This window comes from Balaenoptera borealis (genome assembly GCF_965194805.1).
Source record: "Balaenoptera borealis genome assembly, chromosome: 3".
Lineage (NCBI taxonomy): Eukaryota > Metazoa > Chordata > Mammalia > Artiodactyla > Balaenopteridae > Balaenoptera > Balaenoptera borealis.
Genome location: NC_138866.1, coordinates 82,426,648 through 82,446,588, shown reverse-complemented (window position 1 = coordinate 82,446,588; position 19,941 = coordinate 82,426,648).

Here is a 19,941-nt window from a genome sequence, read left to right as displayed (position 1 = left end):
TATTTATTTTCATTTTGGTTGATCTGTCCATGGGTGAAAGTGGAGTGTTAAAGTCCCCTGCTATGATTGTGTTACTGTTGACTTCCCCTTTTATGGCTGTCAGCATTTGCCTTACATGTTGAGGTGCTCCTATGTTGGGTGCATAAATATTTACAATTGTTATATCTTCTTCTTGGATTGATCCCTTGATCATTATGTAGTGTCCTTCTTTGTCTCTTGTAATAGTCTTTATTTTAAAGCCTACTTTGTCTGATATGAGAATTGCTACTCCAGCTTTCTTTTGATTTCCTTTTGCATGGAATATATTTTTCCACCCCCTCACTTTCAGTCTGTATGTGTCGCTAGGTCTGAAGTGGGTCTCTTGTAGACAGCATCTATATGGGTCTTGTTTTTGTATCCATTCAGCCAGTCTATGTCTTTTGGTTGGAGCATTTAATTCATTTACATTTAAGGTAGTTATCAATATATATGTTCCTATTACCATTTTCTTAATTGTTTTGGGTTTGTTATTGTAGGTCTTTTCCTTCTCTTGTGTTTCCTGCCTAGAGAAATTCCTTTAGCGTTTGTTGTGGAGCTGGTTTGGTGGTGCTGAATTCTCTTAGCTTTTGCTTGTCTGTAAAGATTTTGATTTCTCTGTTGAATCTGAATGAGATCCTTGTTGGGTAGAGTAATCTTGGTTTTAGTTTCTTCCCTTTCATCACTTTAAATGTGTCCTCCCACTCCTTTCTGGCTTGCAGAGTTTCTGCTGAAAGATCAGCTGTTAACCTTATGAGGATTCCCTTGTATGTTATTTGTTGTTTTTCCCTTGCTGCTTTTAATATTTTTGCTTTGTATTTAATTTTGGATAGTTTGATAAATATGTGTCTTGGTGTGTTTCTCCTTGGATTTATCCTGTATGGGTCTCTCTGTGCTTCCTGGACTTGATTGACTATTTCCTATCCCATATTAGGGAAGTTTTCAACTATAATCTCTTCAAATATTTTCTCAGTGCCTTTCTTTTTCTCTTCTTCTGGGACCCCTATAATTCGAATGTTGGTGCTTTAATGTTGTCCCAGAGGTCTCTGAGACTGTCCTCAATTCTTTTCATTGTTTTTTCTTTATTCTGCTCTGCAATAGTTATTTCCACTATTTTATCTTCCAGGTCACTTATCCGTTCCTCTGCCTCAGTTATTCTGCTATTGATTCCTTCTAGAGAATTTTAAATTTCATTTATTGTGTTGTTCATCATTGTTTGTTTGCTTTTTAGTTCTTCTAGGTCCTTGTTAAACATTTCTTGTATTTTCTCCATTCTATTTCCAAGATTTTGGATCATCTTTAATATCATTACTCTGAATTCTTTTTCAGGTAGACTGCTTATTTCCTCTTCATTTGTTTGGTCTGGTGAGTTTTTACCTTGCTCCTTCATCTGCTGTGTGTTTCTCTGTGTTCTCATTTTGCTTAACTTACTGTGTTTGGAGTCTCCTTTTCGCAGGCTGCAGGTTCGTGTTTCCTGTTGTTTTTGGTGTCTGCCCCCAGTGGCTAAGGTTGGTTCAGTGGGTTGTGTAGGCTTCCTCATGGTGGGGACTGGTGCCTGTGTTCTGGTGGATGAGGCTGGATCTTGTCTTTCTGGTGTGCAGGACTGCATCCCGTGGTGTGTTTTGGGGTGTCTGTGACCTTATTATGATTTTAAGCAGCCTTTCTGCTAATGGGTGGGGTTGTGTTCCTGTCTTGCTAGTTGTATGGCATAGGGTGTCCAGCACTGTAGCTTGCTGGTCATTGAACGGAACTGGGTCTTAGCATTGAGATGGAGATCTCTGGGAATGCTTTCACTGTTTGATATTGCATGGAGCTGGGAAGTCTCTGGTTGACCAGTGTCTTGAACTTGTCTCTTCAACCTCAGAGGCACAGGCCTGATACCCGGTGGAGCACCAAGAACTTGTCAACCACATGGCTCAGAAGAAAAGGGAGAAAAAAAGAAAGAAAGAAAGAAAGAAAAGTAAGTAAGTAAATAAAATAAATGTATTAAAATAAAAAATAAAAAAATTTTTAAAAAAATTTTTTTAAGTAATAAAAAAAAAGAAAAAAAATAGAACGGAAGCATGAAGAGAGCATCCAAAACAAAAATAGAAATCCACCGATGATAACAAGCGGTAAAAACTAAAGTTAAAAAAAAAAAAGACAGACAAAATGCTAGGACAAATGGTAAAAGCAAAGCTATACACACAAAATCACACAAAGAAGCATACCCATACACAGTCACAAAAAGAGAAAAAGGAAAAAAATATATATATCTTTTGGAAAGTCTGAGGTCTTCTGCCAGCGTTCAGTAGGTGTTCTGTAGGAGTTGTTCCACATTTAGATGTATTTCTGATGTATTTGCGGGGAGGAAGGTTATCTCCACGTCTTACTCCTCTGCCATCTTGAAGGTCTCTCCCTATGAATTTGTTTTTGTTTTATTTTTTTTGTCTGTTTTATTTTTTTAGATTCCACATATGAGTGAAATCATACGCTATTTGTCTTTCTCCTTCTGACTTATGTCACTTAGCATAATACCTTTAAGGTTCATCCATGTTTTTGCAAATGACAGGATTTCATTCTTATTTTTATGGCTGAGTTATCTGGAATTTAATATGGAGATAACGCTTCCCAGAAATGTTTAAAACCTGTAGAGCTGAATTGTTCCTGGAAGACAGAGGTAAAAAGACAATATTTCAGAAGAATTAATATATATTGATTAGAAACTAAGTATATAAATCGACTACTGCCCCACTTTGTAGGTGCTTCCCAATACACATTCTATGTGCATCCAAGCTTTCTTGCTCCATCTCAAGGAACATCTACATTTTGTAGCCCTTGTATTGAACTGCCTTATCCCTCTGGCCTAAGCCACCACTCCAGTTCCAAACTCAGTCCCCACATTCTTAGTCCATAAATATGACATAAATCCTTTTGGTAAGAGAGAATCTTTGAGATGTTTCTTTTGTTGGTTCCAAGCTGTGGCACTGACATGTGTCTGAGGCTTCCTATGATATGTATTTGTCCATGCAGGTCAGACTGTTTAAAGTGAGAATTATTCTGGATAATTTAGACCATATGGTCACATCCCACTCTTTTCATCATTGAAACTCAGCATGCATCTACTTATGGGCAGAGCTTTTTCCTCACCACAGGACAGCCAGCTCCTCTGCCTGCATCTGAGCTGACTTTGACCTCTTGCTGTTTCTGAATGCTTGAGCAGCTTGACTTCAGCCTCTTGAAACTTTCTTGTGCTGGTCATCTCCTCCTCCTGAGCCCTGGAGCACTCAAATATTAAGATGCCAGAAAAGTAAGTAGGAAGCAGCAAAGAGGACTGAGAAGGATCAACCAACTGAAGTAGGATGACAATAACCCTGAAGAGTGTGGTTTCCAGGAGGCCAAGTAAAAAAATATATCAAGGATAAGGGAGGGGCCAGTGATATCAGATATCATTAGTGGATGAAGTAGATGAAAGCTAAAAATTGGTCATTGGATTTGGCAGTGTTGATTAAGTTAGTTTTGTGCATGAATTTCCTTCTCTCTTTAGTTCTTGTAAAATCTCTATGAAGGTAACTATTTTGCTTTTTCCTTTTTTTTTTTTTTTTTTTGCAAACAACCTAAGATTCAGGATACATCACCTGTGCAGATTCACAGATAGAAAGTGGCAGAATTGAGGCTTGAACCTAGGTTTTCTGACCCTAAATCCTGTTATCTCTGATGTCAGATATTTACATTTTTGTTTGACTTTCAATTATAGAATTTCTTCTCCTAGGAACTCACATTTACATTGTGGATACAACATTTTATTCCACTTTTATGAACTTTAAGTATTAGGAATTTGGTAGGATAATATTTTTAGGAAGCACCTATCCTCTCTGGGAAGAAATCTAGACCTGAGCATGGTCGCCTTTAACCCTAGTCCTCTCAACATCCCTCAATATTCTGTCGAAAGTAGAATTGGAAGAGGAAAAATATTAAGAGAGAGAGTGGCCCCATGCATCCTCACCTGAATCCATTCCCCGGAGGCAGTTAGCTCCCTCCCCCACAGAGACTTCTGAGAAGGTCATCATGTATTGGCAATGGCCATTCAGTGTTCTAGTCAACGCCACAGGCAGCCAGTAATTCTGGGACCAAGGAACTCAAAGATTCTTGAAGAAACGAAACCTGGGTATAGTGTCTGGTTTTACTGTTTCTGTTTTGCTGTAAGCAAGCACATGTATGCAAACTATATCAGAGTCATCTCAACTCTATCGACTGCCTCCTTAGCTTGATATTGCAAAGACTTTGGGTGAGCATCTGTGCACAGCATTAAAGTACTGGAGTTCAGGCACTAGCATCAAGTGGTTCTTTTCCAACTCAATGATGAATGCCATGAAAATGGAAAACTAATTAGAATGTGCTTCTGGCTTTGGAACAATGTGAATACGACTTCTATGATAAGAAACTAATCTGTTCATGGGCCCAGATAGTTGGGTAGACTGAGAAATGCCATAGATATTAATTACTTGAGGATAGGAGAAGTACAAGAGGGAGACTGATTTGACTGACTCATTGTTCTCCAATTACTTTTGTCCAACATAGGGATTTCTAATTGTTCGTTTTTCTCACTGAAAAAACAAATCAGTAGTAATAGTAGAGATATAGTAATGGTACAAAATGATAGAAAAAAACAACCTGCAGGTAATTGGAATATGCATGAAAGTGGCTTGCTTCTCACAGTTATCAAATTCACAATTACCCACCAAATAATTTCAGATCTGATGTCTTCTTTGTGCATTTTCTTTGCTTTTCCACAAGCCACAAAAGACAGCTGTCGTCATGAGCTTTATCAAAACCTGAAAAAAGTCGTACTCAAAGTTTGGCACCATAGACATCAACAGTAACTTTTAGGATATTCAAGACTGGAAAGACTCTCTTAAAACTTAACTTCATTTTGAGACATAAGGTAGCAAAATTCTAGAATTGGAAAATTCTAACAGACAGAGAGTTTACCAAAAACCCAATGTTAATTAAAACAACCCAAGTCGTGAGCCGCTTCTAAGTTTTACAGGGTTGTTTCGAATAGTTTAAAAGCAGAGACTTATGCTAAGTCGAAGTGCCTGGTCCACCCTGAGTCCTGTTAGTGTCCAAAACAGCCACACAAGTGCTGAAGAGAGTCCATGGCCTTGAATTCAGAGCCTCCATGACTGTGCCTATTGTTTGTGAATGTGGTTGGAAACTAGAGTGCAAACCTCAAAGGAATGAAACCTGCCTGATAAAGAAAGTAGCTTCTGGAATGGGAGGGGCCCAAACAGATTCTAGAGGGTTGAAAAGGCTCCAGAATGTAAAGTTTATGGATGGATATTAGGCAGTTTATCCGTTAGTGTTTGACGTATTGGGCCAGGGTAAGTGTGGCAGGATGTAATGGCATCAGCTCAAGTAGAACGAGGAATTCATCCACCATCCTGCCATTAAGTAGCTGCACATCATCTTGACTCACTCTGAATTTCAGTGGTTCTGTTTCCTTTTTGGTCAAATGCGGAGAGAATGATTGTCACTGCCTCTCCCAGGATTAATGAAGTGGTATTCACAAAAAGCATTGTATTCTTAGGAAAGAATGCTCTGTGGCAAGATGTTATAGGGCAATAACGTTAAGCATGTTTAAAACATGTGCCTGCTGTTACCAAATGGATGCCATGGCTGAACAGTCTTGTCTGTCAAATATAAACCAATGCATATGGAACTGCTTATGGGTAACAGATGACAGGCTGAATAAGTGAAAGAGTTGATCATTATACAGAAGGTAGTTCATGCTTAAAAACATGCCTTATGCCTGCTATTTCAGCCTCAATACACTGAAGACATATTTGAGAAATCCCATTTAGATAATCACTGGCCATTGGTGGCAGAAATTAGAAATGGAGAAAAGGATTGGGTCACTGAGTCTGTTTCCTGGGAGACAATATGGAAGAAGCAATCCCAGCAACAATGCCTGCATGCTCCTGCTGTATGTTAACTCAGCTTCACAAACTTCCCTCTGCAGCTGTGGCTGTGATAAATGCCAGACTGAGTCCAGGAGGGCTGCCCCTGAACTCACCCTTCATGGTTGCCTGAAATCTTTTGTACAAGGACCACGTTGGAAACTTCCAGGACCCATAAGTAGGTAGCAAGGCTCTGTATTCAGAGTGGCACCTGTGACTATCCCACCTTGCTTGTGCTAGTTATTCACACATTTCCATTCATCAGGCAAATAATATGCCAGCTGATTGCTAAAGAGCATCTTTCCCAGTGTTTGGAGGTTCTAGGATTCATTTTAATAATGAATAATTTGCTGAAATCAGATAACCTCATTCCCCTAACTTAAATCCTCTAGTGAATTCCCATTGCTCTTAGGAAAGAGATCCCATCTTTTACCACTGCTTCCAAGGACCTGCCCGAGCTGGCCTCTAACCTCCTCTAGGACTAGCTATCTTGTTCACCATGATGTGCTTCATGCTCATTCCCACCCTGATCCTCTGCCCTTGCTGCCCCTTCTGGCTAAAGTGCTCTGTCCCAGTGCAGTAGGTATTCAGTACATTGTCAAATGAGTGAATACTATTACGATTCCTGTCTTTCTCTTCATTATCTCCTGTTTCCTCATTATAAACATTATTGACTTTGTGTCTATTTTTCACACACTCTTTTGTAAGCTATTGGACATTAAATAGAACAGTTTCATAGCAACATCTCTCACTTAAGTTAATTTTGGTGTGAATTTCTGTTATTACTGTCATTGCATATGGTCTGGACATGGGTTTTAGCATCCCAGGGCACTGTAGAGGAGAGAGGACATCTGTTCAATAAACAAAGTGAAAGGTGCAGATCACATTGGCCATGGCCTTCTGAGGTATAAACTCAGAATGTTTGAGACTTTTTATTAATCACAACCCCAGCCCACTCCATTCTATGTACTGTAACCATTGAGGAAACTGAAATCAAGACCTCACTGAATCATGTCCTAGTCTGTTGGGCAATCCCTTTATTTTGGGATTTGGGTTATTTGTAGATTGCCCTTTTTTGGTATAAACGAGGAGGACAATTTATTTCCATTTTGCAGTAAAAAGCTACTGGCTATTTAGCCAGAAAGCAAATATTTTCACTTTGAGTTTCTTTCTGGACATTTTTCCAACAGTGTTTGATTTGAAGCTGTGAAACACATTACTCTCCTTCCCTCCTCCCATCCCCCCCCCATTTCCTTTTAGGTGGGTCAAAACTAAAGCTTTAAAAAATAAAGCCAGTATTCTTTGATTGCTTCTTTACCATAGGAAAGGATCAGAGAGGCTGAAATAAATGCCTGTTTAGTCCCAAAATGCTGCAGTCAAGGAAAGTCTGCCAGCCAACCAGGTATTCCAGAATATCTTGCCTTAGGCCAGCCTGCCCAGAGACTGGCATTGAAGCATGTCTGGGCTTTGGTATTTTCTGTGTAGCTTAGAATGCTATCTTTGGGCACATTTATTAGGCTACATAAGAAATATTGTACAATCTGAATAGTGATGAGGTTATGTATGTCTTAGACATGCTCTCCAGTCATAGAATATTCCTTTTACAGACCTTTGGATCCCTTAGGTTGTTCCTAAACTTAATTTTAATTTTCTATTTTTCCATCTGGATGCACTCTCCACACTCCATTTATTTTACTAAAAATTTCCAGCTTGTTTGTTTCTGTATCCATTGAAAAACTTACCTCTAAACCTATGCCCTTTACATAATAACAAACACAGCACTCACCCCAAAACAAATTTTAAAAATCTTGAATTTAAGAGTTTAATTTCATTTCCAGCTGTAATTTACTATCTGTAGCCTGGCTGTCCTTTATTTTAGTCATTTCTGCCGCTGCTTGGTTCAGCTCAAGGCGCTCAATCCTGATTGACTCATTGTCTAGGTATTTAGTAGATTTGTATCTTTCCTTTTTATTTTGGTGACATTGCTTAGGTATGCCCTGCCATTCTTGACATAGCTGATAATGGGAAGACTTTGAAAGACATTTTTCTTACTCATTAATAACAGCAAATGACAGCAGTTGAATAAAGAAAGAATGAAAGAAAAATAAAAATAATTTCAAAAAGAATCAGCATGAACAAAACAGCAATGAACTGCAAATTTTCAGAAACAGCTTGAGTATTTTAATATTTCAGATTCCTCAAAAGTAGGTGAACTATTTTCTTCTGATTGTTCCATAGCATTCTTTAAGTAGAGGATGAAGGATGCTTTGCAGAGGTGAATAAAATGCATTGCTCTATTATTATGGAGGGCTGACTCAAACTTTCAAATATTTTGAGTGGTAGGAAAAGAATAAACACAAGACAATTTTGTTTTATGAGTTTAAAAAATGTTTAAACCCCAGGGAAAGAGCCAACTGGACCAAACCTGCTTTATCCCTCCTGGACCCATAATATACCTTGGCAAATTAAAGGCTTTGAGAAGTTCTGTAGTAAGGAATCTTATTTAATTTGGTATTTCCTGCATTTAGTAGAGCATGGAAAGAATGAGAATTAAGAGCTTATAGAAAGGTTCTGATCATTCTAGAAGTAGAGGGTAGGTGTTTTGGGGGCAGCATCTCTGATGTATGATCAGCTGGAGAGACAGAATAAGGAGAAGCAGCAGAGTTCCATGGCCACTGGCTGGAACCTCGGGATGAAAGCCCAATATGTGGTCTTGAGTGGTGAGCCTCTGCCTACAGCAAGGGCAAGACTGAGAGGAAGAAAAGGAGCTGAGAGGAACCATAAAACCTTGAGCAGACACTCAGAAACCCTCATCCTTCAGGTTAGCCAGGCTTTTCTAACTTAGTTGGATATTTGAATCATATAGTTGTTTTATCTTGCCTTGAAGACAATTGACTAAGTTTCTCTTTTCCAACATACGTGGAGAAAAAAAACCTTCCTGAGTCATTAATTTAATAATTACTCAGTGTATCCCTGGTGAGTATTAATAATCATACTTTAAAAAAAGGTTCAAATTATTTGTCATTGTTTTTAGTTAAAGCCACATCAGTTAGATTTCCTGCGAATTATACACACACACACACACACACACACACACACACACACACACACATTATCTGTTTTTCATTCTGTGGTGACATGCAATGAAAGGTTATTGTGAGTTTGGTCTGCATAAGACAGCTGCCCTGCAGGTGTTCCAGAACTGTATTAAATGCTCTACACGTTAATGTTGACTTATAGGAGTCTGAAGCTCTCACCCCAACCCCAAGCACTTTTACTCCTCATTCCTCTTCGATTTACTTTCAAACTGAGTGAATAAGGGACAATATGAAAACCACATGTAAAATGCCCACTAAGTTTTCTTTTCTTTTTTTCTTTTCGTACATAAAAACAATGGGGGAAAGCCGATGTAGAGATCCTGGGTGGTTTGTAGAGATCCAACCAGTGGTTTATTTTGAAGCTTACCAGGGACACCAGGGAAATTTGCCAATACATGGATCATGTTTGAAAAGTCAGCTCAAAGAAAGAAATATGGAGTGTCAGAGCCTGGCATCTTTTGGGCTTGCGTGTCCAAAGTGCAGTGTCCGAAGCACTTTTCATTCCTGGTCCATGTTGCATTTTGTGTCACTCTTTTCTTCCCAAAAGTCCTTGACATGGAAAGGCATACGCTCTGTGTAAACAAAGATGTAAGCTATCATCACATTTAAAAAATAGAATTGTCAACTAGCCTTGGATTTAGATTTCATTTGGGGTTCGTTGATCCCTGGAGAGGTTGAAATCCCCGGTAGTGAAGTATTTCATGTCCTTTACCCTTTCTAAGGATATCCTCTAATTTCATTTAACTTCTAATTATTTTTTCCTTAATTTTCCAGGGTCCCCAAAGGGATAATTTTCTATAACTTTACCCTTCTTGAAGGCAATGAGGGAAAGGTCCAAAAGGACTCTCTAGTGAGACTGGGTATGAGAAATGAACTAATACACTAGTGGCCTAGACTTTGTATCTGCTAAGATGTTATGCTTTTCAAGATAGTGCAGGGACTCATGGCAAACCTGTTATCTTCTGAAGTTCCAAATGGAGGCATGGAGTGCTCTTGATGGCAGTGTTTCATGGAGAGTGTGATTGATGTTCGTACTCCAAACTCAAAACCTAGCAAGGAATTTAAGTGTGATAAGATGGAGAAAAAAATCTGTTCCTTGATCATCTATGATTTTCTGCCCTTCTCCATGAATGAGTCGACCCACTTCATTTTGCCTTCCACTGCCACATCTCCCTTCTGTTTCTGCCCTTCAAAGATTCTGGGAATTTTCTAAGTCTGGTAAAAAGGGTGGATGCTACTTATGCTTCTGACTTTGATTCTTGTCATAACATTCCCCAAGATTTCCAAAAGGCCAACACCTTGAAGAAGTATGTCAAACGGCTTAGTGTTTGTTTTTTGAATGTTTTAAATGCTGGACGCAGCTTTGGTTGGTTCTGGGTGTGCATTTAGCATTTAATTGGAAATCAATGCCATGATTCTTTCTCACTCTGTTTTCTAGAAGAAGATTTAGTATTAGACAACTACGTCTGTGGTGCTGGGGTGACTTTTCAAAAGGGAACATATAGCCAAGGTTTTGTTTCTGCTTAAATACCAAGGCAAAGCTTGGCCTCATACAAATGAGTTGTGACAAGTCCATTTCTGGCTGTGTATTTGGATCCCGGAATACCATTTCCCCTTGTATTTCATGATTCTGTCACTCCAGGGTTGTAGTCACTCATTCTATTACCGTCTTAGATTTCAGTTTCCATAATGGGCCCATCTGAATTCCAGAATTAAATTTCTTTTTCCTGGGAAGAAAACACAAAATCATTTGCTTGACCCCTTGAGTTGTCAATTCATCAGTAGGCCAGGCTCTGTGCTTTGGGGCAGTTCAACAAATCATTTTGCCACTGACCACAGAGTTGGATGGAATGGTCCCTTTCTGCAGAGAGCACAGGGGATGGTCCAAGTCGGGGCATATGGGGAATGATTTCTCCTGCCATCTGCATTTTGCATAGGATCATGTAACCACCAGACCAGCAGGGCCACTCATTCACCCTGTCAACTCCAAATAGAGCAGATTTCAGAAAAAATGCAACTAAATTCAAAAAAAGAAATGGCTATGTTTTCTCTTATCTTCACATCCTTGGATCTTAGGCATTAAAATATTTCTCTTCTTTTTTAAGTCAAAAACCTCCTAAGATCTTTTCACTTTAAAAATTTCCAAAGCTCACAGTGTAGCAGCAGAGTCTCTTTATATGTTGTTTGTTTGTTTAAGAATTAAAAAAAATAACAAAAAACTTTCTCCCTACCCAGTTCAAACTCTTTACTGCGTTAAGTTTGTGTTATTACCCTTGTCACTAGGGTTTATTTAAATCAATCCTTAAAGATTTGGAATAAAATTAATTAATATATGTATATATGTTAAAGGTCACATCTATATAAAAATTTTTAGACTGTTTTGACTAAATATATGAAACTATTTAGTAAATGGAATGAAAGTTTGGAACTCAACAACCAGTTATTTGTGGATGTATACCTTGTTCAATAAAGTGGGTGAAACCTCCACTTTTCTGTTAGCTATTCATGTCCTATAGATAAGTAAACAAAGGACTTAGGAGGAAATTCAACTGAGAATAGTTATGCATTTTTTTTTTTTAATGACTAAGAAACATGGTATGGTGAGAATTTTTTGTTGTACTCAGTTCTTATTTGTGTTTCTTTTTCTTCAGAATGCCCAACACATTACTCTGGTAGATATTCTATTCATTAATACTACACTTGGTGTTTTAATTGATTACTTTAAAATTCATTCTCATTTTGTTTGTTACCAAGTCTAATCTCATACTGCTTGCCACACGACAGACAAATAAATCAAGAAACGAGTTGTTAGGGCAAGGAGTAGGAACTTTTTTCAGAAAGCCGGCAGACCAAGAAGATGGTGGACTCATGTCCTAAAGAACCATCTTGCCTGAGTTAGAATTCAGTCTTCTTTTATACTAAAAGGGGAGGGAGTAAAGTCAAACATTTCCTGGTTCCAGTCAGCCTCCAGAGGGGATGTGTTAATTTCTTCCTTCCTGCAGTTATTCACAAGTGGGGCTGGTCAGGAAGTTTCCTGTGAGCTAAACAAAGGTATTTTAGCTTAATGCTCATTGCCTGGGAGGCACGGTTCCCAGAGATGGGCCATTATGTATAATTTAAGCTTATAGGCAACATCCCTTTAGTGATTAACTTGTAGTGGAATACAAAGCTTCTTCCCTACTACAATACTGCACTTGGTGTTTTAATTGATTCCTTTGAAATTAATTCTCATTTTGTGACAATGCTGACTTCCACTGGTGGTGGTTGACATTGTGGGAAGAATGAATTGTGCATCTAGTCTGTAGTTTATAGCTTCATGCACTCTAATGAGTCAAAGTATAGAAGAGTGATAGGAAACCAGAGTGAGCTAGGAAGATTAGCAGAAAGTTATTGCCTGCTGCTTCCTCTGTAGAGTGTCACATTGGTGGCCCTTCTGGCCAGGGATTTTAAGTGATGCTTCATTTGTCAGGGTGGAAAACTTCAGAATAAGCATCCCCTCAGAAATCCTAGAACAACAGCATCTCTTTTACTTGCTATTTCCTTTAGGAAGTTCTAGAAGAGAGGATAGGAGAGCATGCTGATTTTGAAGAGGAAAAGAAAGCCAGTCTTTTTTTTTTTAATTTATTTTATTGAAGTATATTTGTGTTAATTTCTGCTGTACAGCACAGTGATTCAGCTATACATGAATATACATTGTTTTTCATATTCTTTTCCATCATGGTTTATCAGAGGATATTGAATATAGTTCCCTGTGCTATATAGTGGGACCTTATTGTTTATCCATCTTATATATAATAGTTTGCATCTGCTAATCCCAAACTCCCAATCCATCCCTCCAAATGGCATTATTTCATTCTTTTTTGTATGGCATTCCATTGTATATATGTACCACATCTTCTTTATCCATTCATCTGACAATGGGCATTTAGGTTTTTTCCATGTTTTGGCTATTGTGAATAGTGCTGCTATGAACATAGAGGTGCATGTGTCTTTTTGAATTATAGTTTTGTCCAGATATATGCCCAGGAGTGAGATTGCTGGATCATATGGCAACTCCTTTGAGGGCCCTCCATATTGTTTTACATAGTAGAAAGCCAGTCTTTTTACCAGCACTCCAGGAATCAACTGTAGTCTGTACCCTGTAATCTCAGTGGTCTCAGCAACCATGTGCTTCATAATATTAAGGACTTTGTGAGTTACAAAAGTTAAAGCCAGGTCTATAGTCAGTGTGCATCCATGGAGTATAAGACTCTTGGGGGAAGAATTTGTGCTTTGTTACCTCTAAATCCTGCCAGGTGCTTAATAGTGAAATAATGACAATACTAGTAATACCAGCAGCTAGCATTCATTGAATGTTCACTCTAAACCAGGCAATATACTGAGCACTTTATAGGTATTACCTTGCTTAATCTTGATTATGATTCTATACTGTAATTAGTATTCCCACCCTATAGATAAGGAAATTGAGGCTTAAACTCAATAACTTGCCCAAAGTCACACAGCTGGTGAAGTGGGTCAGATGGTAGTTCCAAAAAGATATGTCCAAGTCCTAATCCCCAGTTACTTGTGAATGTGAACTTATTTAGAAATAGGGTCTTCATAGATGTAATTAAGTCATGGATCTTGAGATGAGATCATCCTGGATTTAGGGTGGGCCCTAAATCCAATAACTGTCCTTCCTATAGAAGAAAGGAGAGGGAGATTTGTGCCTCACACAGAGAAGGCCATATGAAGATGGAAGCAGAGATTGGAGTGATGCATCTACAAGACAAGAAACATCAAAGATTGTTGGCTATCACCAGAAGCTAAGAGAGGGACATGAAATGGATTCACCCTCAGAGCCTCCAGAAGCAAGCAACCCTGCCAACACCTTGATTTCAGCTTCTGGCTTCTAGAACTGTGAGAAAATAATTTATGTTATTTTAAATCACCCCATTTGTGGTAATTTGTTACAGCAACCCTTGGAATCTAATACAGCTAGCAAGTGATGGAATCAACATTCAGAACCAAACACCAGGGACTTCCCTGGTGATGCAGTGGTTAAGAATCTGCCTGCTAATGCAGGGGACACTGGTTCGATCCCTCGTCTGGGAAGATCCCACATGCCACGGAGCGAGTAAGCCCGAGTGCCACAACTACTGAGCCCGCGCACCTAGAGCCTGAGCTCCACAACAAGAGAAGCCACCACAATGGGAAGCCCGCGCACCACAATGAAGAGTAGCCCCCACTGGCAAATAGAGAAAGCCCGCGCACAGCAACGAAGACCCAACACAGCCAAAAATAAATAAATATTTAATTAAAAAAAAAAATCAAAGCCCATGTTTTGATCCCTATTCTTTATACTTTCCCCATATTGAATATAAATATTTATATGGGTTTAAATTTATTTGAAAAAAGCAGATGGATGAATTTTGTTTCTTCTCATTTCTTTGGAAAAACGTTAGTGAAAGAATACATGTGGAATAAGAATGGCTGTGTTGTTTGGTGACAGCCATTTGGAACAACTATGAGCATGCTCTCATAACATCTCCCTTAAGTTCACATAAATAGCAGGTCATTGTAATCCCAGAGATTTAGTATTTTAGATTCTTTGATCAGATGTATGCTAAAAAAATCTCCTAAAGTGATAAGGGCATGAATTTAATGAATGCATCTTCAAGCCTCTTAGCCCAGTTAGCCCACTGAGTCAGTTCCAACGCAGAAAACTCCCCCAAAATAGCTCTCCAGGAGCATCCCTCCTCACTAATTTTCATATTTTTTCTTCAGTAGAGATGATTGTCTTAGTTTATAACCTTCTCATTTTAATTGTGCTTTTGGTTTACTCTGCATAAATGTAAAGGAGTGGAGAAAGTTAAGGATGAGTGAGCTTGTAGAGAAAAGAGGTATTATTACCCAGGACAAGAGGGCAGGTGTGAGAGGAGAAAGAATTACAGGAAAATGACTGAAGGAAAAGTACAAGATTATCCTTGTGTGCACATTGGAATAAATTAGTTGATTTGTACTTTTTCTGCCATCAGTGATTAAAAGAGTGGCTTTTAAAGGACTTATAGCAGAGGCCTGTATTGCTCTCGTTTTCGGTTCTCATTAGATTTTGGTATTGGTAAGAAGCCTTCTTTTCCTATTCCCTTTGTCAACACCATCCAATGGCTGCAAATGTCAAACAGAAAGGTCACTTCACAAGTCTCTAACCCATGAGGGTGCTGGCGATACCTCATCCCAATGAAGACTCTCCAATCTCATTCTGCTCAAACCAGTGGCTTTTCCAGAGTAGCATTATTGAAATGGCAGCACATTTGTATGGCTATTTCCCCCCGAACCATTTTCTATCCTTCTTGTAAAACTTATTTCTCATTGGAGTGTCCTAGGTTTGGCATTATTATCCCTATCTTTCAGGTGAAGAGTTGAGGCACAGGGAAGTTGAGTGGCCTGTCCTGGAGCACACGGTTCTCAAAGAACCCTGGGGTTTCTGGGGATATTTCTTGATCTTTTTCTGAGTGGATGAGTATTTGGGAGTTGAGAGTCTCTGCCTCACCACCCCGCAGAACATTCCAGGCCAGTCTAAGTCTGGTGCTATTGCTGACAACTAGCTGTAGAGATGCTTTAAGACTTGGATGCGACAGTAGACTAAAAGCACAGGGAAGGAAAATGGATTAAACATCCATTTTATTCCAGGAGAGTTATATGTGCCTAGTTATAGAAAATGCCCTGGAGCTGCCAAGGTTTAGCTTTTTTCCCCTCATCTCCTTGGGGGCAGATAAACTAGATTTTTTTTTTTTTTTTAATACTGTTGACATCGTTAAATTCTAAACCTCCCTTTGCTCATACCAGAAAATTTCCAATAGCTAAATATGAGCAATTTAGGCCTAGGTTCATAAGACAAAGTGAATCCACTAATACACAGTTGTCCATTTTCCCAGCTGTTAAAGTGCAGATTTCCAGGAACTAAATTAAAATTGAAGATTGCCAGCAACTATTTCCAACCGTGTCTTGGTGCTTGAACTTAAGGAGGATGTGGTTAAAGAACTGTAAGAATATTTTTTTTATCCTTGCAGAGAAGTGCCTCTTGAGAGACATAGATAAAATACTTTATTCCATGATAATTACCTTACTCTTTGTCTTTACTATTTTAATATCATTTTCTTCAATGAAAAATTGTCATCTTAAATCTACATAAAATTCTTTGGCGTTTATAAACTCATAAAAGCCTAAGGAAAGAGAATAAAAATTACTTGTAACCCCACCATTCAAACAATAACAATTGGTAGAATTGTGAAGTATAGCCTTCTAGTTAGTTGTGTATTTGTGTGTGTGTACGTGATTGCGTGTGCATGTGTGTGTGTAAGATTTTACGAAATCAAAACCATAATATTTTAAAATATGCTGTTTACACTCAGCCATATATTATGAATATTGTTACATATTATTATTCTGTGGCATCATTTTAAGTGGCTTTATAATATTTACTTAATTCTAATTATTGTTTTTTATTTTTTGAAGTATAAATAACGTGATTAATATCCACTACATAAATCTTGAAAAATGTCTCTAATTAATTTTCTTAGAGGATTTTATAATTAAAAGAGTATGCATGTTTATAGGGCTTTGGATACATCTTGTCATTCTATCTTACTAGAAAGTAGGAAACATTTATATGTTTCACCAGTAGTGCATTGATGCCCCCATTTTCCTGTGTCTCAGTGAGAATATTTTGTTTCAGTCATTGCCAATTTGGTTGGCAAAATAGTGTTTTATTGCTTAAATTTATATCTATTATTAGAAACAATAAGAATTCATCTGCTATCCAGTCTTTTTTTTTCTTTTCTGAATTGTCTGTTTATTACGTTGAACATATTTTTAGGCCTTTATTTTTGTTGTATTTGTTGCTGATTTTGAATTGTTCTATAATTAAGTAAAATCTTTTTCTGCCATTAATTACTCTTTGCGTGTATATGACTTTTCCATTTGTTTTTAATTTTGTGGATGGCATTTTTGACAGTCATTAGTTTGCCTTATAGTTCAAATCTGTTAGTATTGTCTTTTATTGATTCTACCCTTAAATATTTGCTTAGTCAGAACTTCCATGTCTCAGATCAGTTAAAAGTTGATATTTTCTACCGGATTTTTTAAATGGTGCTATTGTTTATATTTAGTTCCTAAGTGCGTGTGGAATTTAAATTGGTGTATGTTATGAGGGAAGAAGTTAACATTCTCCTTTATATCTATCTGAGTACCTAAATAATATTTCTCTAGTGATTTGACACGATACTCTTTCATATACCATATTTTATATGAACTTGCCTTTGTTTCTGAACTTTAAATTTTGTTCTCTTTATCTGTGTATTCCTAGCTTTCCACCACAGTTTTAATTATTATTGTTTTATAATATGGTTTAATAACTTGAATGAGTTCCCTCTTCTTATTACTTCCATCTTTATCTTATTATTTAAAACTTTTTTCTTGGCTATTTTAAGAGATCATTCTCCCAGGCAAATTTTAGAATAATTTTGTCAAATGAAATATAAAAGAAATAATGTTCCATTGGTATTTTGACTGAAATTGCGATTGCATTTAATGTGTTAAATTAACCTTGGCTGATCTGACATCTTTTCAGTATTTGCTCTTATTCAGACATGCTCTTTATTTGGGAAGTGTCCTTCTTCTGTGGACATTTCCTGAGGTCATAGCAGATATTTCCAATTTTCCACAGGGTGTAGACACCAAATGTTACATATTTACCCCATAATTTGACTTAGAAGCTGCCTAAACATGGGCATTATGCAGTGGTCTGGCCAGTGAGCAAAGACAAAGCAAGCAAGCCAAGCATACTCGGCTTTTCTTTCAAGCAAGGGACTTGAATTTGATTAAGCAAGGAAGAGGAGGAGTACAATTAAGGACAGGAGAGAGCAGGTGATTTTTTGTCCCTTCTTTAGTTGGTGGAGAGAGAAATTACCATAGAGTAGGAGGTAAATTTCCCAGAATCATGAGTAGTAGTATTTGTATCATAAAGACCGCTGGAGGTGACAAAGCCTGTTGCCGAGCTGAGCTTGTATCTCAAGGTAACCAGTATTCTGCTGTCAAAGATGGAAGTGGGCTGTGAGCTGAGCCTGAAGACTCAGGTCCTCGCAGACCCCTTCCCTGGCCCCTCTTGCTCTTCTCCTTTACTCAAGTCTGTCTTCCAGTGTGTGGCTAGGAGGGCGATGAAGGTGGATGCACTTTGATTAGTGATTTTGACTATCACAAACCTATTATTAACCTTATTCCTAATTAATGATGAAATCATCCAGTAAGAGAATTGTACAAAGGGTGCTTAGGAATGGGGTTACCTAAAACACTTGACATTAAAATATACAATTTGTTATTTCACTGATCTGTGTTGATCTCCACTTCAATCCCTGGCCTTACCACCTCACCCCCACCCCCCTGCCCCAAACAGAGCAGGTGCCATGGTTCCCCTCTGGCTACTTTCCAACTAACTTCTGGCACAATAATTTTTATCATGTATTAAACTACTGTTTAGAAAATAGAAAATAGATATTAATTTCTTCTGCTATTTAGTGGAAGCTATAAACACATTCTTAAGTTATTGTAAGACTTCTCCCCCTTCAGTCCATCCCTCCTGCCATCTGAAGCCTTAGGTTTTTGTAGTCCCTCATTTTCTTCTCCACTGAATTGCTCTCTTGAGGGGATGTCCAGAACACCACTCTGTGTGTCCACTACTGTCCCTGAGTCTTTCACTCCTGACTGTTTTTCCTGGAAGAAAGGTGCAACTGTTATTTTACCACCTGGCTTCTTAAAGGGGAAGGAACCTTTATCCTTCTGATAATTGTAAACACTTCTAACAACAACAACAACAAAACAGGTGGCAAAGTGAAGCATGTTCTTGGTGTATTCTCAAGAACTTCAGGAAAAAAATAAGAAAATTAGCATAGTTTATAGGATAACAGATTTCTCCCTGAACCAGAAGCTGTGGAAAGCAGTACTGCATTCTCAGTGCTCTCCAACAGTGTCCTGACAAACGCTTAAGTCTGTGGAGGAGGAGGAATGGCAGGGAAGCAGTAGGAAGTAAAGAGCATCATGTCGTTCAGATGGTGACTCTTACAGTTTGCATTCCCTGCACCCCAATCACCTTTCCTAATGATACAACTCTCCCTAGGATCCCTGGATCCTTAAAGATCCCTCTCCTGGGGAATGTTGCACCTGGGCACAGCAGTCACAGCGTTACCTGGTTATATGCCTTGTCCTCTTCAGAAGACGGCCTGTGCTGGCAGGTATCAAAGGATCCTATGTCTCTTGTGCCTTTTCCATGGGTCCTTACCCAGGGCTACCTGTTACAGGTGTTTGAGTAATTCTAAACAGTGCATGATATCAGGGGTTTTCCTGAATAGTCTCAAAAATTGACTCATTCTTTGCTTTTCCTCATCTGTTGTCCTACAAAATGGGAGTAAGTAGGCAGGATAGGGAAATAGAGTCCTGGCTTTCTACCTGGAAATAGTCCTAAAATTGCCCTACCAGTACCAAATTAGCCATCTCGTCACTTTTATCTTGAGGTGGGATTATGGAATGTTGAGAGTTTAATAAAGTGTAAAGATTGCTTTTGTTGCTAAAACAGTTATAAAAAAAGTAATGTGTTTTGTCACTAGGGAAGATGCATGTATTTGCACATCTCAGATTTGGTGCTCTGCTCTGATACTATATGTTAGACTCACCCTTCACCCCTGGGGTAATCACAGGGCCAGCTACCACACAGATAAGAATAACATCTCTCATGAACCAATTCCATGGAAAATTTTGTTTCAGCCTTCACTTTGAGAAATACAAACAAATTAGCTGTTTATTTGAGAAAGGTTCTGGGAAAAGTAAGAATCCTGGGGACCTAAGTGAGGGGGACA